The sequence below is a fragment of the Brachyhypopomus gauderio genome, unplaced genomic scaffold, assembly GCF_052324685.1.
Source record: "Brachyhypopomus gauderio isolate BG-103 unplaced genomic scaffold, BGAUD_0.2 sc332, whole genome shotgun sequence".
Lineage (NCBI taxonomy): Eukaryota > Metazoa > Chordata > Actinopteri > Gymnotiformes > Hypopomidae > Brachyhypopomus > Brachyhypopomus gauderio.
In genome coordinates, this window is record NW_027507153.1 from 32,501 (window position 1) to 57,486 (window position 24,986).

General features: G+C 41.8%; 15 non-coding genes across 15 annotated transcripts; all 15 read left to right on the top strand.

Annotated features, from left to right (window-relative positions):
* Window positions 1–712: 712 nt before the first annotated feature.
* On the top strand, window positions 713–785 carry trnar-ccu (transfer RNA arginine (anticodon CCU)). The gene has a single exon. It is a non-coding gene; the product is annotated as a tRNA-Arg (tRNA).
* A 978-nt stretch (window positions 786–1,763) lies between these two features.
* On the top strand, window positions 1,764–1,836 carry trnar-ccu (transfer RNA arginine (anticodon CCU)). The gene has a single exon. It is a non-coding gene; the product is annotated as a tRNA-Arg (tRNA).
* A 978-nt stretch (window positions 1,837–2,814) lies between these two features.
* On the top strand, window positions 2,815–2,887 carry trnar-ccu (transfer RNA arginine (anticodon CCU)). The gene has a single exon. It is a non-coding gene; the product is annotated as a tRNA-Arg (tRNA).
* A 978-nt stretch (window positions 2,888–3,865) lies between these two features.
* trnar-ccu (transfer RNA arginine (anticodon CCU)) lies at window positions 3,866–3,938 on the top strand. The gene has a single exon. It is a non-coding gene; the product is annotated as a tRNA-Arg (tRNA).
* A 2,010-nt stretch (window positions 3,939–5,948) lies between these two features.
* Window positions 5,949–6,021, top strand: trnar-ccu (transfer RNA arginine (anticodon CCU)). Its single transcript has one exon. It is a non-coding gene; the product is annotated as a tRNA-Arg (tRNA).
* Window positions 6,022–6,999: 978 nt separating this feature from the next.
* Window positions 7,000–7,072, top strand: trnar-ccu (transfer RNA arginine (anticodon CCU)). Its single transcript has one exon. It is a non-coding gene; the product is annotated as a tRNA-Arg (tRNA).
* Window positions 7,073–8,050: 978 nt separating this feature from the next.
* Window positions 8,051–8,123, top strand: trnar-ccu (transfer RNA arginine (anticodon CCU)). Its single transcript has one exon. It is a non-coding gene; the product is annotated as a tRNA-Arg (tRNA).
* A 978-nt stretch (window positions 8,124–9,101) lies between these two features.
* Window positions 9,102–9,174, top strand: trnar-ccu (transfer RNA arginine (anticodon CCU)). Its single transcript has one exon. It is a non-coding gene; the product is annotated as a tRNA-Arg (tRNA).
* A 978-nt stretch (window positions 9,175–10,152) lies between these two features.
* On the top strand, window positions 10,153–10,225 carry trnar-ccu (transfer RNA arginine (anticodon CCU)). Its single transcript has one exon. It is a non-coding gene; the product is annotated as a tRNA-Arg (tRNA).
* A 5,185-nt stretch (window positions 10,226–15,410) lies between these two features.
* trnar-ccu (transfer RNA arginine (anticodon CCU)) lies at window positions 15,411–15,483 on the top strand. The gene has a single exon. It is a non-coding gene; the product is annotated as a tRNA-Arg (tRNA).
* Window positions 15,484–16,461: 978 nt separating this feature from the next.
* On the top strand, window positions 16,462–16,534 carry trnar-ccu (transfer RNA arginine (anticodon CCU)). The gene has a single exon. It is a non-coding gene; the product is annotated as a tRNA-Arg (tRNA).
* Window positions 16,535–17,512: 978 nt separating this feature from the next.
* Window positions 17,513–17,585, top strand: trnar-ccu (transfer RNA arginine (anticodon CCU)). Its single transcript has one exon. It is a non-coding gene; the product is annotated as a tRNA-Arg (tRNA).
* Window positions 17,586–18,563: 978 nt separating this feature from the next.
* On the top strand, window positions 18,564–18,636 carry trnar-ccu (transfer RNA arginine (anticodon CCU)). The gene has a single exon. It is a non-coding gene; the product is annotated as a tRNA-Arg (tRNA).
* Window positions 18,637–19,614: 978 nt separating this feature from the next.
* Window positions 19,615–19,687, top strand: trnar-ccu (transfer RNA arginine (anticodon CCU)). The gene has a single exon. It is a non-coding gene; the product is annotated as a tRNA-Arg (tRNA).
* A 978-nt stretch (window positions 19,688–20,665) lies between these two features.
* On the top strand, window positions 20,666–20,738 carry trnar-ccu (transfer RNA arginine (anticodon CCU)). Its single transcript has one exon. It is a non-coding gene; the product is annotated as a tRNA-Arg (tRNA).
* The last annotated feature ends 4,248 nt before the right edge of the window (window positions 20,739–24,986 follow it).

Here is a 24,986-nt window from a genome sequence, read left to right on the forward strand (position 1 = left end):
TCCCAATAGACACTCAAAATAACCTACAAATTCAAGCTTGTGTTGTAAAAAATTTAAGTGCCTTTCAAGAAAGTGAATGAAAATGGTGCTCGACAAGATGTTTAGAAGTAGACCTGGAAATTTCAAAACTTAAAAGCATGTTTGCCAAGTTGATATGTTCATATGCTTGTACAAAAGATCTGCTAATTCCCTTGAGCCATGAGGTTGATTTGCTGACAACAGATGGCGTGATGACAAGGGGTAATGTCGAGAGATGTGTTACACTGGCCTATCTTATCAAAGATCTCTTGCTGAATCTTCTCCAGGACCTCCAGACTTCTACATATTTGGCCAAAAGAATGGACGCGGAACAACGTGTGGATTTTTCAAATGTCACTGGATATCAAAGATTGGGTGAAAGGGAAACTGAAATCCAGAAAGATTGAAAATACAAAAGATCTGCTAAGTCCCCTGCTCAGTGGGTGAAAGGGAAACTGAAATTTATAATGATTGAAATGACAAAAGATCTGCTAATTCCCTTCAGCTATGGTCGTGTTTGCACAAAGCAGTACAGAAACAAAATTGAGTTGAAGCATTGTACTGACTTTTCATTTTTCTGTCTCTCAGGTGTCTGACTAGAACAGACTGTACTGAGAACAGAGCCCTCTGATATATTCCAGAAGTATAGGTTGCGTTCATCGTGGGTACTGGACATCCGCAAGCTTTAGCAAGAGCCCCAGTGGCCTAATGGATAAGGCACTGGCCTCCTAAGCCAGGGATTGTGGGTTCGAGTCCCATCTGGGGTGCTGGGAAAGCAGAGTGGCGCAGCGGAAGCGTGCTGGGCCCATAACCCAGAGGTCGATGGATCGAAACCATCCTCTGCTAAGTCACCTTTAGTCCTAAAAAAGCATTCCTTTAGTCCAAAAATAGCACACCTTTCAATGTCAGAGGGGTGTGAGTCAAAAATTGATAGAAAGCCTCTAAAGACAGGGTGAATTCACTCTATAGCATTTCTTTCAATGTTTTAATTTAATGAAACTCTTCAAGGCACTTCATGCTTCACTCTAGCAAATCCCAATAGACACTCAAAATAACCTACAAATTCAAGCTTGTGTTGTAAAAAATGTAAGTGCCTTTCAAGAAAGTGAATGAAAATGGTGCTCGACAAGATGTTTAGAAGTAGACCTGGAAATTTCAAAACTTAAAAGCATGTTTGCCAAGTTGATATGTTCATATGCTTGTACAAAAGATCTGCTAATTCCCTTGAGCCATGAGGTTGATTTGCTGACAACCGATGGCGTGATGACAAGGGGTAATGTCGAGAGATGTGTTACACTGGCCTATCTTATCAAAGATCTCTTGCTGAATCTTCTCCAGGACCTCCAGACTTCTACATATTTGGCCAAAAGAATGGACGCGGAACAACGTGTGGATTTTTCAAATGTCACTGGATATCAAAGATTGGGTGAAAGGGAAACTGAAATCCAGAAAGATTGAAAATACAAAAGATCTGCTAAGTCCCCTGCTCAGTGGGTGAAAGGGAAACTGAAATTTATAATGATTGAAATGACAAAAGATCTGCTAATTCCCTTCAGCTATGGTCGTGTTTGCACAAAGCAGTACAGAAACAAAATTGAGTTGAAGCATTGTACTGACTTTTCATTTTTCTGCCTCTCAGGTGTCTGACTAGAACAGACTGTACTGAGAACAGAGCCCTCTGATATATTCCAGAAGTATAGGTTGCGTTCATCGTGGGTACTGGACATCCGCAAGCTTTAGCAAGAGCCCCAGTGGCCTAATGGATAAGGCACTGGCCTCCTAAGCCAGGGATTGTGGGTTCGAGTCCCATCTGGGGTGTTGGGAAAGCAGAGTGGGGCAGCGGAAGCGTGCTGGGCCCATAACCCAGAGGTCGATGGATCGAAACCATCCTCTGCTAAGTCACCTTTAGTCCTAAAAAAGCATTCCTTTAGTCGAAAAATAGCACACCTTTCAATGTCAGAGGGGTGTGAGTCAAAAATTGATAGAAAGCCTCTAAAGACAGGGTGAATTCACTCTATAGCATTTCTTTCAATGTTTTAATTTAATGAAACTCTTCAAGGCACTTCATGCTTCACTCTAGCAAATCCCAATAGACACTCAAAATAACCTACAAATTCAAGCTTGTGTTGTAAAAAATGTAAGTGCCTTTCAAGAAAGTGAATGAAAATGGTGCTCGACAAGATGTTTAGAAGTAGACCTGGAAATTTCAAAACTTAAAAGCATGTTTGCCAAGTTGATATGTTCATATGCTTGTACAAAAGATCTGCTAATTCCCTTGAGCCATGAGGTTGATTTGCTGACAACAGATGGCGTGATGACAAGGGGTAATGTCGAGAGATGTGTTACATTGGCCTATCTTATCAAAGATCTCTTGCTGAATCTTCTCCAGGACCTCCAGACTTCTACATATTTGGCCAAAAGAGGTGACGCGGAACAACGTGTGGATTTTTCAAATGTCACTGGATGTCAAAGATTGGGTGAAAGGGAAACTGAAATCCAGAAAGATTGAAAATACAAAAGATCTGCTAAGTCCCCTGCTCAGTGGGTGAAAGGGAAACTGAAATTCATAATGATTGAAATGACAAAAGATCTGCTAATTCCCTTCAGCTATGGTCGTGTTTGCACAAAGCAGTACAGAAACAAAATTGAGTTGAAGCATTGTACTGACTTTTCATTTTTCTGTCTCTCAGGTGTCTGACTAGAACAGACTGTACTGAGAACAGAGCCCTCTGATATATTCCAGAAGTATAGGTTGCGTTCATCGTGGGTACTGGACATCCGCAAGCTTTAGCAAGAGCCCCAGTGGCCTAATGGATAAGGCACTGGCCTCCTAAGCCAGGGATTGTGGGTTCGAGTCCCATCTGGGGTGCTGGGAAAGCAGAGTGGCGCAGCGGAAGCGTGCTGGGCCCATAACCCAGAGGTCGATGGATTGAAACCATCCTCTGCTAAGTCAGCTTTAGTCCTAAAAAAGCATTCCTTTAGTCCAAAAATAGCACACCTTTCAATGTCAGAGGGGTGTGAGTCAAAAATTGATAGAAAGCCTCTAAAGACAGGGTGAATTCACTCTATAGCATTTCTTTCAATGTTTTAATTTAATGAAACTCTTCAAGGCACTTCATGCTTCACTCTAGCAAATCCCAATAGACACTCAAAATAACCTACAAATTCAAGCTTGTGTCGTAAAAAATGTAAGTCCCTTTCAAGAAAGTGAATGAAAATGGTGCTCGACAAGATGTTTAGAAGTAGACCTGGAAATTTCAAAACTTAAAAGCATGTTTGCCAAGCTGATATGTTCATATGCTTGTACAAAAGATCTGCCAATTCCCTTGAGCCATGAGGTTGATTTGCTGACAACAGATGGCGTGATGACAAGGGGTAATGTCGAGAGATGTGTTACATTGGCCTATCTTATCAAAGATCTCTTGCTGAATCTTCTCCAGGACCTCCAGACTTCTACATATTTGGCCAAAAGAGGTGACGCGGAACAACGTGTGGATTTTTCAAATGTCACTGGATGTCAAAGATTGGGTGAAAGGGAAACTGAAATCCAGAAAGATTGAAAATACAAAAGATCTGCTAAGTCCCCTGCTCAGTGGGTGAAAGGGAAACTGAAATTCATAATGATTGAAATGACAAAAGATCTGCTAATTCCCTTCAGCTATGGTCGTGTTTGCACAAAGCAGTACAGAAACAAAATTGAGTTGAAGCATTGTACTGACTTTTCATTTTTCTGTCTCTCAGGTGTCTGACTAGAACAGACTGTACTGAGAACAGAGCCCTCTGATATATTCCAGAAGTATAGGTTGCGTTCATCGTGGGTACTGGACATCCGCAAGCTTTAGCAAGAGCCCCAGTGGCCTAATGGATAAGGCACTGGCCTCCTAAGCCAGGGATTGTGGGTTCGAGTCCCATCTGGGGTGCTGGGAAAGCAGAGTGGCGCAGCGGAAGCGTGCTGGGCCCATAACCCAGAGGTCAATGGATCGAAACCATCCTCTGCTAAGTCAGCTTTAGTCCTAAAAAAGCATTCCTTTAGTCCAAAAATAGCACACCTTTCAATGTCAGAGGGGTGTGAGTCAAAAATTGATAGAAAGCCTCTAAAGACAGGGTGAATTCACTCTATAGCATTTCTTTCAATGTTTTAATTTAATGAAACTCTTCAAGGCACTTCATGCTTCACTCTAGCAAATCCCAATAGACACTCAAAATAACCTACAAATTCAAGCTTGTGTCGTAAAAAATTTAAGTCCCTTTCAAGAAAGTGAATGAAAATGGTGCTCGACAAGATGTTTAGAAGTAGACCTGGAAATTTCAAAACTTAAAAGCATGTTTGCCAAGCTGATATGTTCATATGCTTGTACAAAAGATCTGCCAATTCCCTTGAGCCATGAGGTTGATTTGCTGACAACAGATGGCGTGATGACAAGGGGTAATGTCGAGAGATGTGTTACATTGGCCTATCTTATCAAAGATCTCTTGCTGAATCTTCTCCAGGACCTCCAGACTTCTCCTACATATTTGGCCAAAAGAATGGACGCGGAACAACGTGTGGATTTTTCAAATGTCACTGGATATCAAAGATTGGGTGAAAGGGAAACTGAAATCCAGAAAGATTGAAAATACAAAAGATCTGCTAAGTCCCCTGCTCAGTGGGTGAAAGGGAAACTGAAATTCATAATGATTGAAATGACAAAAGATCTGCTAATTCCCTTCAGCTATGGTCGTGTTTGCACAAAGCAGTACAGAAACAAAATTGAGTTGAAGCATTGTACTGACTTTTCATTTTTCTGTCTCTCAGGTGTCTGACTAGAACAGATTGTACTGAGAACAGAACCCTCTGATATATTCCAGAAGTATAGGTTGCGTTCATCGTGGGTACTGGACATCCGCAAGCTTTAGCAAGAGCCCCAGTGGCCTAATGGATAAAGCACTGGCCTCCTAAGCCAGGGATTGTGGGTTCGAGTCCCATCAGGGGTGCTGGGAAAGCAGAGTGGCGCAGCGGAAGCGTGCTGGGCCCATAACCCAGAGGTCGATGGATCGAAACCATCCTCTGCTAAGTCAGCTTTAGTCCAAAAATAGCACACCTTTCAATGTCAGAGGGGTGTGAGTCAAAAATTGATAGAAAGCCTCTAAAGACAGGGTGAATTCACTCTATAGCATTTCTTTCAATGTTTTAATTTAATGAAACTCTTCAAGGCACTTCATGCTTCACTCTAGCAAATCCCAATAGACACTCAAAATAACCTACAAATTCAAGCTTGTGTTGTAAAAAATGTAAGTGCCTTTCAAGAAAGTGAATGAAAATGGTGCTCGACAAGATGTTTAGAAGTAGACCTGGAAATTTCAAAACTTAAAAGCATGTTTGCCAAGTTGATATGTTCATATGCTTGTACAAAAGATCTGCTAATTCCCTTGAGCCATGAGGTTGATTTGCTGACAACAGATGGCGTGATGACAAGGGGTAATGTCGAGAGATGTGTTACACTGGCCTATCTTATCAAAGATCTCTTGCTGAATCTTCTCCAGGACCTCCAGACTTCTACATATTTGGCCAAAAGAATGGACGCGGAACAACGTGTGGATTTTTCAAATGTCACTGGATATCAAAGATTGGGTGAAAGGGAAACTGAAATCCAGAAAGATTGAAAATACAAAAGATCTGCTAAGTCCCCTGCTCAGTGGGTGAAAGGGAAACTGAAATTTATAATGATTGAAATGACAAAAGATCTGCTAATTCCCTTCAGCTATGGTCGTGTTTGCACAAAGCAGTACAGAAACAAAATTGAGTTGAAGCATTGTACTGACTTTTCATTTTTCTGTCTCTCAGGTGTCTGACTAGAACAGACTGTACTGAGAACAGAGCCCTCTGATATATTCCAGAAGTATAGGTTGCGTTCATCGTGGGTACTGGACATCCGCAAGCTTTAGCAAGAGCCCCAGTGGCCTAATGGATAAGGCACTGGCCTCCTAAGCCAGGGATTGTGGGTTCGAGTCCCATCTGGGGTGCTGGGAAAGCAGAGTGGCGCAGCGGAAGCGTGCTGGGCCCATAACCCAGAGGTCGATGGATCGAAACCATCCTCTGCTAAGTCACCTTTAGTCCTAAAAAAGCATTCCTTTAGTCCAAAAATAGCACACCTTTCAATGTCAGAGGGGTGTGAGTCAAAAATTGATAGAAAGCCTCTAAAGACAGGGTGAATTCACTCTATAGCATTTCTTTCAATGTTTTAATTTAATGAAACTCTTCAAGGCACTTCATGCTTCACTCTAGCAAATCCCAATAGACACTCAAAATAACCTACAAATTCAAGCTTGTGTTGTAAAAAATGTAAGTGCCTTTCAAGAAAGTGAATGAAAATGGTGCTCGACAAGATGTTTAGAAGTAGACCTGGAAATTTCAAAACTTAAAAGCATGTTTGCCAAGTTGATATGTTCATATGCTTGTACAAAAGATCTGCTAATTCCCTTGAGCCATGAGGTTGATTTGCTGACAACAGATGGCGTGATGACAAGGGGTAATGTCGAGAGATGTGTTACACTGGCCTATCTTATCAAAGATCTCTTGCTGAATCTTCTCCAGGACCTCCAGACTTCTACATATTTGGCCAAAAGAATGGACGCGGAACAACGTGTGGATTTTTCAAATGTCACTGGATATCAAAGATTGGGTGAAAGGGAAACTGAAATCCAGAAAGATTGAAAATACAAAAGATCTGCTAAGTCCCCTGCTCAGTGGGTGAAAGGGAAACTGAAATTCATAATGATTGAAATGACAAAAGATCTGCTAATTCCCTTCAGCTATGGTCGTGTTTGCACAAAGCAGTACAGAAACAAAATTGAGTTGAAGCATTGTACTGACTTTTCATTTTTCTGTCTCTCAGGTGTCTGACTAGAACAGACTGTACTGAGAACAGAGCCCTCTGATATATTCCAGAAGTATAGGTTGCGTTCATCGTGGGTACTGGACATCCGCAAGCTTTAGCAAGAGCCCCAGTGGCCTAATGGATAAGGCACTGGCCTCCTAAGCCAGGGATTGTGGGTTCGAGTCCCATCTGGGGTGCTGGGAAAGCAGAGTGGCGCAGCGGAAGCGTGCTGGGCCCATAACCCAGAGGTCGATGGATCGAAACCATTCTCTGCTAAGTCACCTTTAGTCCTAAAAAAGCATTCCTTTAGTCCAAAAATAGCACACCTTTCAATGTCAGAGGGGTGTGAGTCAAAAATTGATAGAAAGCCTCTAAAGACAGGGTGAATTCACTCTATAGCATTTCTTTCAATGTTTTAATTTAATGAAACTCTTCAAGGCACTTCATGCTTCACTCTAGCAAATCCCAATAGACACTCAAAATAACCTACAAATTCAAGCTTGTGTTGTAAAAAATGTAAGTGCCTTTCAAGAAAGTGAATGAAAATGGTGCTCGACAAGATGTTTAGAAGTAGACCTGGAAATTTCAAAACTTAAAAGCATGTTTGCCAAGTTGATATGTTCATATGCTTGTACAAAAGATCTGCTAATTCCCTTGAGCCATGAGGTTGATTTGCTGACAACAGATGGCGTGATGACAAGGGGTAATGTCGAGAGATGTGTTACACTGGCCTATCTTATCAAAGATCTCTTGCTGAATCTTCTCCAGGACCTCCAGACTTCTACATATTTGGCCAAAAGAATGGACGCGGAACAACGTGTGGATTTTTCAAATGTCACTGGATATCAAAGATTGGGTGAAAGGGAAACTGAAATCCAGAAAGATTGAAAATACAAAAGATCTGCTAAGTCCCCTGCTCAGTGGGTGAAAGGGAAACTGAAATTTATAATGATTGAAATGACAAAAGATCTGCTAATTCCCTTCAGCTATGGTCGTGTTTGCACAAAGCAGTACAGAAACAAAATTGAGTTGAAGCATTGTACTGACTTTTCATTTTTCTGTCTCTCAGGTGTCTGACTAGAACAGACTGTACTGAGAACAGAGCCCTCTGATATATTCCAGAAGTATAGGTTGCGTTCATCGTGGGTACTGGACATCCGCAAGCTTTAGCAAGAGCCCCAGTGGCCTAATGGATAAGGCACTGGCCTCCTAAGCCAGGGATTGTGGGTTCGAGTCCCATCTGGGGTGCTGGGAAAGCAGAGTGGCGCAGCGGAAGCGTGCTGGGCCCATAACCCAGAGGTCGATGGATCGAAACCATCCTCTGCTAAGTCACCTTTAGTCCTAAAAAAGCATTCCTTTAGTCCAAAAATAGCACACCTTTCAATGTCAGAGGGGTGTGAGTCAAAAATTGATAGAAAGCCTCTAAAGACAGGGTGAATTCACTCTATAGCATTTCTTTCAATGTTTTAATTTAATCAAACTCTTCAAGGCACTTCATGCTTCACTCTAGCAAATCCCAATAGACACTCAAAATAACCTACAAATTCAAGCTTGTGTTGTAAAAAATGTAAGTGCCTTTCAAGAAAGTGAATGAAAATGGTGCTCGACAAGATGTTTAGAAGTAGACCTGGAAATTTCAAAACTTAAAAGCATGTTTGCCAAGTTGATATGTTCATATGCTTGTACAAAAGATCTGCTAATTCCCTTGAGCCATGAGGTTGATTTGCTGACAACAGATGGCGTGATGACAAGGGGTAATGTCGAGAGATGTGTTACACTGGCCTATCTTATCAAAGATCTCTTGCTGAATCTTCTCCAGGACCTCCAGACTTCTACATATTTGGCCAAAAGAATGGACGCGGAACAACGTGTGGATTTTTCAAATGTCACTGGATATCAAAGATTGGGTGAAAGGGAAACTGAAATCCAGAAAGATTGAAAATACAAAAGATCTGCTAAGTCCCCTGCTCAGTGGGTGAAAGGGAAACTGAAATTTATAATGATTGAAATGACAAAAGATCTGCTAATTCCCTTCAGCTATGGTCGTGTTTGCACAAAGCAGTACAGAAACAAAATTGAGTTGAAGCATTGTACTGACTTTTCATTTTTCTGTCTCTCAGGTGTCTGACTAGAACAGACTGTACTGAGAACAGAGCCCTCTGATATATTCCAGAAGTATAGGTTGCGTTCATCGTGGGTACTGGACATCCGCAAGCTTTAGCAAGAGCCCCAGTGGCCTAATGGATAAGGCACTGGCCTCCTAAGCCAGGGATTGTGGGTTCGAGTCCCATCTGGGGTGCTGGGAAAGCAGAGTGGCGCAGCGGAAGGGTGCTGGGCCCATAACCCAGAGGTCGATGGATCGAAACCATCCTCTGCTAAGTCACCTTTAGTCCTAAAAAAGCATTCCTTTAGTCCAAAAATAGCACACCTTTCAATGTCAGAGGGGTGTGAGTCAAAAATTGATAGAAAGCCTCTAAAGACAGGGTGAATTCACTCTATAGCATTTCTTTCAATGTTTTAATTTAATGAAACTCTTCAAGGCACTTCATGCTTCACTCTAGCAAATCCCAATAGACACTCAAAATAACCTACAAATTCAAGCTTGTGTTGTAAAAAATGTAAGTGCCTTTCAAGAAAGTGAATGAAAATGGTGCTCGACAAGATGTTTAGAAGTAGACCTGGAAATTTCAAAACTTAAAAGCATGTTTGCCAAGTTGATATGTTCATATGCTTGTACAAAAGATCTGCTAATTCCCTTGAGCCATGAGGTTGATTTGCTGACAACAGATGGCGTGATGACAAGGGGTAATGTCGAGAGATGTGTTACACTGGCCTATCTTATCAAAGATCTCTTGCTGAATCTTCTCCAGGACCTCCAGACTTCTACATATTTGGCCAAAAGAATGGACGCGGAACAACGTGTGGATTTTTCAAATGTCACTGGATATCAAAGATTGGGTGAAAGGGAAACTGAAATCCAGAAAGATTGAAAATACAAAAGATCTGCTAAGTCCCCTGCTCAGTGGGTGAAAGGGAAACTGAAATTCATAATGATTGAAATGACAAAAGATCTGCTAATTCCCTTCAGCTATGGTCGTGTTTGCACAAAGCAGTACAGAAACAAAATTGAGTTGAAGCATTGTACTGACTTTTCATTTTTCTGTCTCTCAGGTGTCTGACTAGAACAGACTGTACTGAGAACAGAGCCCTCTGATATATTCCAGAAGTATAGGTTGCGTTCATCGTGGGTACTGGACATCCGCAAGCTTTAGCAAGAGCCCCAGTGGCCTAATGGATAAGGCACTGGCCTCCTAAGCCAGGGATTGTGGGTTCGAGTCCCATCTGGGGTGCTGGGAAAGCAGAGTGGCGCAGCGGAAGCGTGCTGGGCCCATAACCCAGAGGTCGATGGATCGAAACCATCCTCTGCTAAGTCACCTTTAGTCCTAAAAAAGCATTCCTTTAGTCCAAAAATAGCACACCTTTCAATGTCAGAGGGGTGTGAGTCAAAAATTGATAGAAAGCCTCTAAAGACAGGGTGAATTCACTCTATAGCATTTCTTTCAATGTTTTAATTTAATGAAACTCTTCAAGGCACTTCATGCTTCACTCTAGCAAATCCCAATAGACACTCAAAATAACCTACAAATTCAAGCTTGTGTTGTAAAAAATGTAAGTGCCTTTCAAGAAAGTGAATGAAAATGGTGCTCGACAAGATGTTTAGAAGTAGACCTGGAAATTTCAAAACTTAAAAGCATGTTTGCCAAGTTGATATGTTCATATGCTTGTACAAAAGATCTGCTAATTCCCTTGAGCCATGAGGTTGATTTGCTGACAACAGATGGCGTGATGACAAGGGGTAATGTCGAGAGATGTGTTACACTGGCCTATCTTATCAAAGATCTCTTGCTGAATCTTCTCCAGGACCTCCAGACTTCTCCTACATATTTGGCCAAAAGAATGGACGCGGAACAACGTGTGGATTTTTCAAATGTCACTGGATATCAAAGATTGGGTGAAAGGGAAACTGAAATCCAGAAAGATTGAAAATACAAAAGATCTGCTAAGTCCCCTGCTCAGTGGGTGAAAGGGAAACTGAAATTCATAATGATTGAAATGACAAAAGATCTGCTAATTCCCTTCAGCTATGGTCGTGTTTGCACAAAGCAGTACAGAAACAAAATTGAGTTGAAGCATTGTACTGACTTTTCATTTTTCTGTCTCTCAGGTGTCTGACTAGAACAGATTGTACTGAGAACAGAACCCTCTGATATATTCCAGAAGTATAGGTTGCGTTCATCGTGGGTACTGGACATCCGCAAGCTTTAGCAAGAGCCCCAGTGGCCTAATGGATAAAGCACTGGCCTCCTAAGCCAGGGATTGTGGGTTCGAGTCCCATCAGGGGTGCTGGGAAAGCAGAGTGGCGCAGCGGAAGCGTGCTGGGCCCATAACCCAGAGGTCGATGGATCGAAACCATCCTCTGCTAAGTCAGCTTTAGTCCTAAAAAAGCATTCCTTTAGTCCAAAAATAGCACACCTTTCAATGTCAGAGGGGTGTGAGTCAAAAATTGATAGAAAGCCTCTAAAGACAGGGTGAATTCACTCTATAGCATTTCTTTCAATGTTTTAATTTAATGAAACTCTTCAAGGCACTTCATGCTTCACTCTAGCAAATCCCAATAGACACTCAAAATAACCTACAAATTCAAGCTTGTGTTGTAAAAAATTTAAGTCCCTTTCAAGAAAGTGAATGAAAATGGTGCTCGACAAGATGTTTAGAAGTAGACCTGGAAATTTCAAAACTTAAAAGCATGTTTGCCAAGCTGATATGTTCATATGCTTGTACAAAAGATCTGCCAATTCCCTTGAGCCATGAGGTTGATTTGCTGACAACAGATGGCGTGATGACAAGGGGTAATGTCGAGAGATGTGTTACATTGGCCTATCTTATCAAAGATCTCTTGCTGAATCTTCTCCAGGACCTCCAGACTTCTACATATTTGGCCAAAAGAGGTGACGCGGGACAACGTGTGGATTTTTCAAATGTCACTGGATGTCAAAGATTGGGTGAAAGGGAAACTGAAATCCAGAAAGATTGAAAATACAAAAGATCTGCTAAGTCCCCTGCTCAGTGGGTGAAAGGGAAACTGAAATTCATAATGATTGAAATGACAAAAAATCTGCTAATTCCCTTCAGCTATGGTCGTGTTTGCACAAAGCAGTACAGAAACAAAATTGAGTTGAAGCATTGTACTGACTTTTCATTTTTCTGTCTCTCAGGTGTCTGACTAGAACAGACTGTACTGAGAACAGAGCCCTCTGATATATTCCAGAAGTATAGGTTGCGTTCATCGTGGGTACTGGACATCCGCAAGCTTTAGCAAGAGCCCCAGTGGCCTAATGGATAAAGCACTGGCCTCCTAAGCCAGGGATTGTGGGTTCGAGTCCCATCAGGGGTGCTGGGAAAGCAGAGTGGCGCAGCGGAAGCGTGCTGGGCCCATAACCCAGAGGTCGATGGATCGAAACCATCCTCTGTTAAGTCAGCTTTAGTCCTAAAAAAGCATTCCTTTAGTCCAAAAATAGCACACCTTTCAATGTCAGAGGGGTGTGAGTCAAAAATTGATAGAAAGCCTCTAAAGACAGGGTGAATTCACTCTATAGCATTTCTTTCAATGTTTTAATTTAATGAAACTCTTCAAGGCACTTCATGCTTCACTCTAGCAAATCCCAATAGACACTCAAAATAACCTACAAATTCAAGCTTGTGTTGTAAAAAATTTAAGTCCCTTTCAAGAAAGTGAATGAAAATGGTGCTCGACAAGATGTTTAGAAGTAGATCTGGAAATTTCAAAACTTAAAAGCATGTTTGCCAAGCTGATATGTTCATATGCTTGTACAAAAGATCTGCCAATTCCCTTGAGCCATGAGGTTGATTTGCTGACAACAGATGGCGTGATGACAAGGGGTAATGTCGAGAGATGTGTTACATTGGCCTATCTTATCAAAGATCTCTTGCTGAATCTTCTCCAGGACCTCCAGACTTCTACATATTTGGCCAAAAGAGGTGATGCGGAACAACGTGTGGATTTTTCAAATGTCACTGGATGTCAAAGATTGGGTGAAAGGGAAACTGAAATCCAGAAAGATTGAAAATACAAAAGATCTGCTAAGTCCCCTGCTCAGTAGGTGAAAGGGAAACTGAAATTCATAATGATTGAAATGACAAAAGATCTGCTAATTCCCTTCAGCTATGGTCGTGTTTGCACAAAGCAGTACAGAAACAAAATTGAGTTGAAGCATTGTACTGACTTTTCATTTTTCTGTCTCTCAGGTGTCTGACTAGAACAGACTGTACTGAGAACAGAGCCCTCTGATATATTCCAGAAGTATAGGTTGCGTTCATCGTGGGTACTGAACATCCGCAAGCTTTAGCAAGAGCCCCAGTGGCCTAATGGATAAGGCACTGGCCTCCTAAGCCAGGGATTGTTGGTTCGAGTCCCATCTGGGGTGCTGGGAAAGCAGAGTGGCGCAGCGGAAGCGTGCTGGGCCCATAACCCAGAGGTCGATGGATCGAAACCATCCTCTGCTAAGTCACCTTTAGTCCTAAAAAAGCATTCCTTTAGTCCAAAAATAGCACACCTTTCAATGTCAGAGGGGTGTGAGTCAAAAATTGATAGAAAGCCTCTAAAGACAGGGTGAATTCACTCTATAGCATTTCTTTCAATGTTTTAATTTAATGAAACTCTTCAAGGCACTTCATGCTTCACTCTAGCAAATCCCAATAGACACTCAAAATAACCTACAAATTCAAGCTTGTGTTGTAAAAAATGTAAGTGCCTTTCAAGAAAGTGAATGAAAATGGTGCTCGACAAGATGTTTAGAAGTAGACCTGGAAATTTCAAAACTTAAAAGCATGTTTGCCAAGTTGATATGTTCATATGCTTGTACAAAAGATCTGCTAATTCCCTTGAGCCATGAGGTTGATTTGCTGACAACAGATGGCGTGATGACAAGGGGTAATGTCGAGAGATGTGTTACACTGGCCTATCTTATCAAAGATCTCTTGCTGAATCTTCTCCAGGACCTCCAGACTTCTACATATTTGGCCAAAAGAATGGACGCGGAACAACGTGTGGATTTTTCAAATGTCACTGGATATCAAAGATTGGGTGAAAGGGAAACTGAAATCCAGAAAGATTGAAAATACAAAAGATCTGCTAAGTCCCCTGCTCAGTGGGTGAAAGGGAAACTGAAATTCATAATGATTGAAATGACAAAAGATCTGCTAATTCCCTTCAGCTATGGTCGTGTTTGCACAAAGCAGTACAGAAACAAAATTGAGTTGAAGCATTGTACTGACTTTTCATTTTTCTGTCTCTCAGGTGTCTGACTAGAACAGACTGTACTGAGAACAGAGCCCTCTGATATATTCCAGAAGTATAGGTTGCGTTCATCGTGGGTACTGGACATCCGCAAGCTTTAGCAAGAGCCCCAGTGGCCTAATGGATAAGGCACTGGCCTCCTAAGCCAGGGATTGTTGGTTCGAGTCCCATCTGAGCTGCTGGGAAAGCAGAGTGGCGCAGCGGAAGCGTGCTGGGCCCATAACCCAGAGGTCGATGGATCGAAACCATCCTCTGCTAAGTCACCTTTAGTCCTAAAAAAGCATTCCTTTAGTCCAAAAATAGCACACCTTTCAATGTCAGAGGGGTGTGAGTCAAAAATTGATAGAAAGCCTCTAAAGACAGGGTGAATTCACTCTATAGCATTTCTTTCAATGTTTTAATTTAATGAAACTCTTCAAGGCACTTCATGCTTCACTCTAGCAAATCCCAATAGACACTCAAAATAACCTACAAATTCAAGCTTGTGTTGTAAAAAATGTAAGTGCCTTTCAAGAAAGTGAATGAAAATGGTGCTCGACAAGATGTTTAGAAGTAGACCTGGAAATTTCAAAACTTAAAAGCATGTTTGCCAAGTTGATATGTTCATATGCTTGTACAAAAGATCTGCTAATTCCCTTGAGCCATGAGGTTGATTTGCTGACAACAGATGGCGTGATGACAAGGGGTAATGTCGAGAGATGTGTTACACTGGCCTATCTTATCAAAGATCTCTTGCTGAATCTTCTCCAGGACCTCCAGACTTCTACATATTTGGCCAAAAGAATGGACGCGGAACAACGTGTGGATTTTTCAAATGTCACTGGATATCAAAGATTGGGTGAAAGGGAAACTGAAATCCAGAAAGATTGAAAATACAAAAGATCTGCTAAGTCCCCTGCTCAGTGGGTGAAAGGGAAACTGAAATTCATAATGATTGAAATGACAAAAGATCTGCTAATTCCCTTCAGCTATGGTCGTGTTTGCACAAAGCAGTACAGAAACAAAATTGAGTTGAAGCATTGTACTGACTTTTCATTTTTCTGTCTCTCAGGTGTCTGACTAGAACAGACTGTACTGAGAACAGAGCCCTCTGATATATTCCAGAAGTATAGGTTGCGTTCATCGTGGGTACTGGACATCCGCAAGCTTTAGCAAGAGCCCCAGTGGCCTAATGGATAAGGCACTGGCCTCCTAAGCCAGGGATTGTGGGTTCGAGTCCCATCTGGGGTGCTGGGAAAGCAGAGTGGCGCAGCGGAAGCGTGCTGGGCCCATAACCCAGAGGTCGATGGATCGAAACCATCCTCTGCTAAGTCACCTTTAGTCCTAAAAAAGCATTCCTTTAGTCCAAAAATAGCACACCTTTCAATGTCAGAGGGGTGTGAGTCAAAAATTGATAGAAAGCCTCTAAAGACAGGGTGAATTCACTCTATAGCATTTCTTTCAATGTTTTAATTTAATGAAACTCTTCAAGGCACTTCATGCTTCACTCTAGCAAATCCCAATAGACACTCAAAATAACCTACAAATTCAAGCTTGTGTTGTAAAAAATGTAAGTGCCTTTCAAGAAAGTGAATGAAAATGGTGCTCGACAAGATGTTTAGAAGTAGACCTGGAAATTTCAAAACTTAAAAGCATGTTTGCCAAGTTGATATGTTCATATGCTTGTACAAAAGATCTGCTAATTCCCTTGAGCCATGAGGTTGATTTGCTGACAACAGATGGCGTGATGACAAGGGGTAATGTCGAGAGATGTGTTACACTGGCCTATCTTATCAAAGATCTCTTGCTGAATCTTCTCCAGGACCTCCAGACTTCTACATATTTGGCCAAAAGAATGGACGCGGAACAACGTGTGGATTTTTCAAATGTCACTGGATATCAAAGATTGGGTGAAAGGGAAACTGAAATCCAGAAAGATTGAAAATACAAAAGATCTGCTAAGTCCCCTGCTCAGTGGGTGAAAGGGAAACTGAAATTTATAATGATTGAAATGACAAAAGATCTGCTAATTCCCTTCAGCTATGGTCGTGTTTGCACAAAGCAGTACAGAAACAAAATTGAGTTGAAGCATTGTACTGACTTTTCATTTTTCTGTCTCTCAGGTGTCTGACTAGAACAGACTGTACTGAGAACAGAGCCCTCTGATATATTCCAGAAGTATAGGTTGCGTTCATCGTGGGTACTGGACATCCGCAAGCTTTAGCAAGAGCCCCAGTGGCCTAATGGATAAGGCACTGGCCTCCTAAGCCAGGGATTGTGGGTTCGAGTCCCATCTGGGGTGCTGGGAAAGCAGAGTGGCGCAGCGGAAGCGTGCTGGGCCCATAACCCAGAGGTCGATGGATCGAAACCATCCTCTGCTAAGTCACCTTTAGTCCTAAAAAAGCATTCCTTTAGTCCAAAAATAGCACACCTTTCAATGTCAGAGGGGTGTGAGTCAAAAATTGATAGAAAGCCTCTAAAGACAGGGTGAATTCACTCTATAGCATTTCTTTCAATGTTTTAATTTAATGAAACTCTTCAAGGCACTTCATGCTTCACTCTAGCAAATCCCAATAGACACTCAAAATAACCTACAAATTCAAGCTTGTGTTGTAAAAAATGTAAGTGCCTTTCAAGAAAGTGAATGAAAATGGTGCTCGACAAGATGTTTAGAAGTAGACCTGGAAATTTCAAAACTTAAAAGCATGTTTGCCAAGTTGATATGTTCATATGCTTGTACAAAAGATCTGCTAATTCCCTTGAGCCATGAGGTTGATTTGCTGACAACAGATGGCGTGATGACAAGGGGTAATGTCGAGAGATGTGTTACACTGGCCTATCTTATCAAAGATCTCTTGCTGAATCTTCTCCAGGACCTCCAGACTTCTACATATTTGGCCAAAAGAATGGACGCGGAACAACGTGTGGATTTTTCAAATGTCACTGGATATCAAAGATTGGGTGAAAGGGAAACTGAAATCCAGAAAGATTGAAAATACAAAAGATCTGCTAAGTCCCCTGCTCAGTGGGTGAAAGGGAAACTGAAATTTATAATGATTGAAATGACAAAAGATCTGCTAATTCCCTTCAGCTATGGTCGTGTTTGCACAAAGCAGTACAGAAACAAAATTGAGTTGAAGCATTGTACTGACTTTTCATTTTTCTGTCTCTCAGGTGTCTGACTAGAACAGACTGTACTGAGAACAGAGCCCTCTGATATATTCCAGAAGTATAGGTTGCGTTCATCGTGGGTACTGGACATCCGCAAGCTTTAGCAAGAGCCCCAGTGGCCTAATGGATAAGGCACTGGCCTCCTAAGCCAGGGATTGTGGGTTCGAGTCCCATCTGGGGTGCTGGGAAAGCAGAGTGGCGCAGCGGAAGCGTGCTGGGCCCATAACCCAGAGGTCGATGGATCGAAACCATCCTCTGCTAAGTCACCTTTAGTCCTAAAAAAGCATTCCTTTAGTCCAAAAATAGCACACCTTTCAATGTCAGAGGGGTGTGAGTCAAAAATTGATAGAAAGCCTCTAAAGACAGGGTGAATTCACTCTATAGCATTTCTTTCAATGTTTTAATTTAATGAAACTCTTCAAGGCACTTCATGCTTCACTCTAGCAAATCCCAATAGACACTCAAAATAACCTACAAATTCAAGCTTGTGTTGTAAAAAATGTAAGTGCCTTTCAAGAAAGTGAATGAAAATGGTGCTCGACAAGATGTTTAGAAGTAGACCTGGAAATTTCAAAACTTAAAAGCATGTTTGCCAAGTTGATATGTTCATATGCTTGTACAAAAGATCTGCTAATTCCCTTGAGCCATGAGGTTGATTTGCTGACAACCGATGGCGTGATGACAAGGGGTAATGTCGAGAGATGTGTTACACTGGCCTATCTTATCAAAGATCTCTTGCTGAATCTTCTCCAGGACCTCCAGACTTCTACATATTTGGCCAAAAGAATGGACGCGGAACAACGTGTGGATTTTTCAAATGTCACTGGATATCAAAGATTGGGTGAAAGGGAAACTGAAATCCAGAAAGATTGAAAATACAAAAGATCTGCTAAGTCCCCTGCTCAGTGGGTGAAAGGGAAACTGAAATTTATAATGATTGAAATGACAAAAGATCTGCTAATTCCCTTCAGCTATGGTCGTGTTTGCACAAAGCAGTACAGAAACAAAATTGAGTTGAAGCATTGTACTGACTTTTCATTTTTCTGCCTCTCAGGTGTCTGACTAGAACAGACTGTACTGAGAACAGAGCCCTCTGATATATTCCAGAAGTATAGGTTGCGTTCATCGTGGGTACTGGACATCCGCAAGCTTTAGCAAGAGCCCCAGTGGCCTAATGGATAAGGCACTGGCCTCCTAAGCCAGGGATTGTGGGTTCGAGTCCCATCTGGGGTGTTGGGAAAGCAGAGTGGGGCAGCGGAAGCGTGCTGGGCCCATAACCCAGAGGTCGATGGATCGAAACCATCCTCTGCTAAGTCACCTTTAGTCCTAAAAAAGCATTCCTTTAGTCCAAAAATAGCACACCTTTCAATGTCAGAGGGGTGTGAGTCAAAAATTGATAGAAAGCCTCTAAAGACAGGGTGAATTCACTCTATAGCATTTCTTTCAATGTTTTAATTTAATGAAACTCTTCAAGGCACTTCATGCTTCACTCTAGCAAATCCCAATAGACACTCAAAATAACCTACAAATTCAAGCTTGTGTTGTAAAAAATGTAAGTGCCTTTCAAGAAAGTGAATGAAAATGGTGCTCGACAAGATGTTTAGAAGTAGACCTGGAAATTTCAAAACTTAAAAGCATGTTTGCCAAGTTGATATGTTCATATGCTTGTACAAAAGATCTGCTAATTCCCTTGAGCCATGAGGTTGATTTGCTGACAACAGATGGCGTGATGACAAGGGGTAATGTCGAGAGATGTGTTACATTGGCCTATCTTATCAAAGATCTCTTGCTGAATCTTCTCCAGGACCTCCAGACTTCTACATATTTGGCCAAAAGAGGTGACGCGGAACAACGTGTGGATTTTTCAAATGTCACTGGATGTCAAAGATTGGGTGAAAGGGAAACTGAAATCCAGAAAGATTGAAAATACAAAAGATCTGCTAAGTCCCCTGCTCAGTGGGTGAAAGGGAAACTGAAATTCATAATGATTGAAATGACAAAAGATCTGCTAATTCCCTTCAGCTATGGTCGTGTTTGCACAAAGCAGTACAGAAACAAAATTGAGTTGAAGCATTGTACTGACTTTTCATTTTTCTGTCTCTCAGGTGTCTGACTAGAACAGACTGTACTGAGAACAGAGCCCTCTGATATATTCCAGAAGTATAGGTTGCGTTCATCGTGGGTACTGGACATCCGCAAGCTTTAGCAAGAGCCCCAGTGGCCTAATGGATAAGGCACTGGCCTCCTAAGCCAGGGATTGTGGGTTCGAGTCCCATCTGGGGTGCTGGGAAAGCAGAGTGGCGCAGCGGAAGCGTGCTGGGCCCATAACCCAGAGGTCGATGGATTGAAACCATCCTCTGCTAAGTCAGCTTTAGTCCTAAAAAAGCATTCCTTTAGTCCAAAAATAGCACACCTTTCAATGTCAGAGGGGTGTGAGTCAAAAATTGATAGAAAGCCTCTAAAGACAGGGTGAATTCACTCTATAGCATTTCTTTCAATGTTTTAATTTAATGAAACTCTTCAAGGCACTTCATGCTTCACTCTAGCAAATCCCAATAGACACTCAAAATAACCTACAAATTCAAGCTTGTGTCGTAAAAAATGTAAGTCCCTTTCAAGAAAGTGAATGAAAATGGTGCTCGACAAGATGTTTAGAAGTAGACCTGGAAATTTCAAAACTTAAAAGCATGTTTGCCAAGTTGATATGTTCATATGCTTGTACAAAAGATCTGCTAATTCCCTTGAGCCATGAGGTTGATTTGCTGACAACAGATGGCGTGATGACAAGGGGTAATGTCGAGAGATGTGTTACACTGGCCTATCTTATCAAAGATCTCTTGCTGAATCTTCTCCAGGACCTCCAGACTTCTACATATTTGGCCAAAAGAATGGACGCGGAACAACGTGTGGATTTTTCAAATGTCACTGGATATCAAAGATTGGGTGAAAGGGAAACTGAAATCCAGAAAGATTGAAAATACAAAAGATCTGCTAAGTCCCCTGCTCAGTGGGTGAAAGGGAAACTGAAATTCATAATGATTGAAATGACAAAAGATCTGCTAATTCCCTTCAGCTATGGTCGTGTTTGCACAAAGCAGTACAGAAACAAAATTGAGTTGAAGCATTGTACTGACTTTTCATTTTTCTGTCTCTCAGGTGTCTGACTAGAACAGACTGTACTGAGAACAGAGCCCTCTGATATATTCCAGAAGTATAGGTTGCGTTCATCGTGGGTACTGGACATCCGCAAGCTTTAGCAAGAGCCCCAGTGGCCTAATGGATAAGGCACTGGCCTCCTAAGCCAGGGATTGTGGGTTCGAGTCCCATCTGGGGTGCTGGGAAAGCAGAGTGGCGCAGCGGAAGCGTGCTGGGCCCATAACCCAGAGGTCGATGGATCGAAACCATCCTCTGCTAAGTCACCTTTAGTCCTAAAAAAGCATTCCTTTAGTCCAAAAATAGCACACCTTTCAATGTCAGAGGGGTGTGAGTCAAAAATTGATAGAAAGCCTCTAAAGACAGGGTGAATTCACTCTATAGCATTTCTTTCAATGTTTTAATTTAATGAAACTCTTCAAGGCACTTCATGCTTCACTCTAGCAAATCCCAATAGACACTCAAAATAACCTACAAATTCAAGCTTGTGTTGTAAAAAATGTAAGTGCCTTTCAAGAAAGTGAATGAAAATGGTGCTCGACAAGATGTTTAGAAGTAGACCTGGAAATTTCAAAACTTAAAAGCATGTTTGCCAAGTTGATATGTTCATATGCTTGTACAAAAGATCTGCTAATTCCCTTGAGCCATGAGGTTGATTTGCTGACAACAGATGGCGTGATGACAAGGGGTAATGTCGAGAGATGTGTTACACTGGCCTATCTTATCAAAGATCTCTTGCTGAATCTTCTCCAGGACCTCCAGACTTCTCCTACATATTTGGCCAAAAGAATGGACGCGGAACAACGTGTGGATTTTTCAAATGTCACTGGATATCAAAGATTGGGTGAAAGGGAAACTGAAATCCAGAAAGATTGAAAATACAAAAGATCTGCTAAGTCCCCTGCTCAGTGGGTGAAAGGGAAACTGAAATTCATAATGATTGAAATGACAAAAGATCTGCTAATTCCCTTCAGCTATGGTCGTGTTTGCACAAAGCAGTACAGAAACAAAATTGAGTTGAAGCATTGTACTGACTTTTCATTTTTCTGTCTCTCAGGTGTCTGACTAGAACAGATTGTACTGAGAACAGAACCCTCTGATATATTCCAGAAGTATAGGTTGCGTTCATCGTGGGTACTGGACATCCGCAAGCTTTAGCAAGAGCCCCAGTGGCCTAATGGATAAAGCACTGGCCTCCTAAGCCAGGGATTGTGGGTTCGAGTCCCATCAGGGGTGCTGGGAAAGCAGAGTGGCGCAGCGGAAGCGTGCTGGGCCCATAACCCAGAGGTCGATGGATCGAAACCATCCTCTGCTAAGTCAGCTTTAGTCCTAAAAAAGCATTCCTTTAGTCCAAAAATAGCACACCTTTCAATGTCAGAGGGGTGTGAGTCAAAAATTGATAGAAAGCCTCTAAAGACAGGGTGAATTCACTCTATAGCATTTCTTTCAATGTTTTAATTTAATGAAACTCTTCAAGGCACTTCATGCTTCACTCTAGCAAATCCCAATAGACACTCAAAATAACCTACAAATTCAAGCTTGTGTTGTAAAAAATTTAAGTCCCTTTCAAGAAAGTGAATGAAAATGGTGCTCGACAAGATGTTTAGAAGTAGACCTGGAAATTTCAAAACTTAAAAGCATGTTTGCCAAGCTGATATGTTCATATGCTTGTACAAAAGATCTGCCAATTCCCTTGAGCCATGAGGTTGATTTGCTGACAACAGATGGCGTGATGACAAGGGGTAATGTCGAGAGATGTGTTACATTGGCCTATCTTATCAAAGATCTCTTGCTGAATCTTCTCCAGGACCTCCAGACTTCTACATATTTGGCCAAAAGAGGTGACGCGGGACAACGTGTGGATTTTTCAAATGTCACTGGATGTCAAAGATTGGGTGAAAGGGAAACTGAAATCCAGAAAGATTGAAAATACAAAAGATCTGCTAAGTCCCCTGCTCAGTGGGTGAAAGGGAAACTGAAATTCATAATGATTGAAATGACAAAAAATCTGCTAATTCCCTTCAGCTATGGTCGTGTTTGCACAAAGCAGTACAGAAACAAAATTGAGTTGAAGCATTGTACTGACTTTTCATTTTTCTGTCTCTCAGGTGTCTGACTAGAACAGACTGTACTGAGAACAGAGCCCTCTGATATATTCCAGAAGTATAGGTTGCGTTCATCGTGGGTACTGGACATCCGCAAGCTTTAGCAAGAGCCCCAGTGGCCTAATGGATAAAGCACTGGCCTCCTAAGCCAGGGATTGTGGGTTCGAGTCCCATCAGGGGTGCTGGGAAAGCAGAGTGGCGCAGCGGAAGCGTGCTGGGCCCATAACCCAGAGGTCGATGGATCGAAACCATCCTCTGTTAAGTCAGCTTTAGTCCTAAAAAAGCATTCCTTTAGTCCAAAAATAGCACACCTTTCAATGTCAGAGGGGTGTGAGTCAAAAATTGATAGAAAGCCTCTAAAGACAGGGTGAATTCACTCTATAGCATTTCTTTCAATGTTTTAATTTAATGAAACTCTTCAAGGCACTTCATGCTTCACTCTAGCAAATCCCAATAGACACTCAAAATAACCTACAAATTCAAGCTTGTGTTGTAAAAAATTTAAGTCCCTTTCAAGAAAGTGAATGAAAATGGTGCTCGACAAGATGTTTAGAAGTAGATCTGGAAATTTCAAAACTTAAAAGCATGTTTGCCAAGCTGATATGTTCATATGCTTGTACAAAAGATCTGCCAATTCCCTTGAGCCATGAGGTTGATTTGCTGACAACAGATGGCGTGATGACAAGGGGTAATGTCGAGAGATGTGTTACATTGGCCTATCTTATCAAAGATCTCTTGCTGAATCTTCTCCAGGACCTCCAGACTTCTACATATTTGGCCAAAAGAGGTGATGCGGAACAACGTGTGGATTTTTCAAATGTCACTGGATGTCAAAGATTGGGTGAAAGGGAAACTGAAATCCAGAAAGATTGAAAATACAAAAGATCTGCTAAGTCCCCTGCTCAGTAGGTGAAAGGGAAACTGAAATTCATAATGATTGAAATGACAAAAGATCTGCTAATTCCCTTCAGCTATGGTCGTGTTTGCACAAAGCAGTACAGAAACAAAATTGAGTTGAAGCATTGTACTGACTTTTCATTTTTCTGTCTCTCAGGTGTCTGACTAGAACAGACTGTACTGAGAACAGAGCCCTCTGATATATTCCAGAAGTATAGGTTGCGTTCATCGTGGGTACTGAACATCCGCAAGCTTTAGCAAGAGCCCCAGTGGCCTAATGGATAAGGCACTGGCCTCCTAAGCCAGGGATTGTTGGTTCGAGTCCCATCTGGGGTGCTGGGAAAGCAGAGTGGCGCAGCGGAAGCGTGCTGGGCCCATAACCCAGAGGTCGATGGATCGAAACCATCCTCTGCTAAGTCACCTTTAGTCCTAAAAAAGCATTCCTTTAGTCCAAAAATAGCACACCTTTCAATGTCAGAGGGGTGTGAGTCAAAAATTGATAGAAAGCCTCTAAAGACAGGGTGAATTCACTCTATAGCATTTCTTTCAATGTTTTAATTTAATGAAACTCTTCAAGGCACTTCATGCTTCACTCTAGCAAATCCCAATAGACACTCAAAATAACCTACAAATTCAAGCTTGTGTTGTAAAAAATGTAAGTGCCTTTCAAGAAAGTGAATGAAAATGGTGCTCGACAAGATGTTTAGAAGTAGACCTGGAAATTTCAAAACTTAAAAGCATGTTTGCCAAGTTGATATGTTCATATGCTTGTACAAAAGATCTGCTAATTCCCTTGAGCCATGAGGTTGATTTGCTGACAACAGATGGCGTGATGACAAGGGGTAATGTCGAGAGATGTGTTACACTGGCCTATCTTATCAAAGATCTCTTGCTGAATCTTCTCCAGGACCTCCAGACTTCTACATATTTGGCCAAAAGAATGGACGCGGAACAACGTGTGGATTTTTCAAATGTCACTGGATATCAAAGATTGGGTGAAAGGGAAACTGAAATCCAGAAAGATTGAAAATACAAAAGATCTGCTAAGTCCCCTGCTCAGTGGGTGAAAGGGAAACTGAAATTCATAATGATTGAAATGACAAAAGATCTGCTAATTCCCTTCAGCTATGGTCGTGTTTGCACAAAGCAGTACAGAAACAAAATTGAGTTGAAGCATTGTACTGACTTTTCATTTTTCTGTCTCTCAGGTGTCTGACTAGAACAGACTGTACTGAGAACAGAGCCCTCTGATATATTCCAGAAGTATAGGTTGCGTTCATCGTGGGTACTGGACATCCGCAAGCTTTAGCAAGAGCCCCAGTGGCCTAATGGATAAGGCACTGGCCTCCTAAGCCAGGGATTGTTGGTTCGAGTCCCATCTGGGCTGCTGGGAAAGCAGAGTGGCGCAGCGGAAGCGTGCTGGGCCCA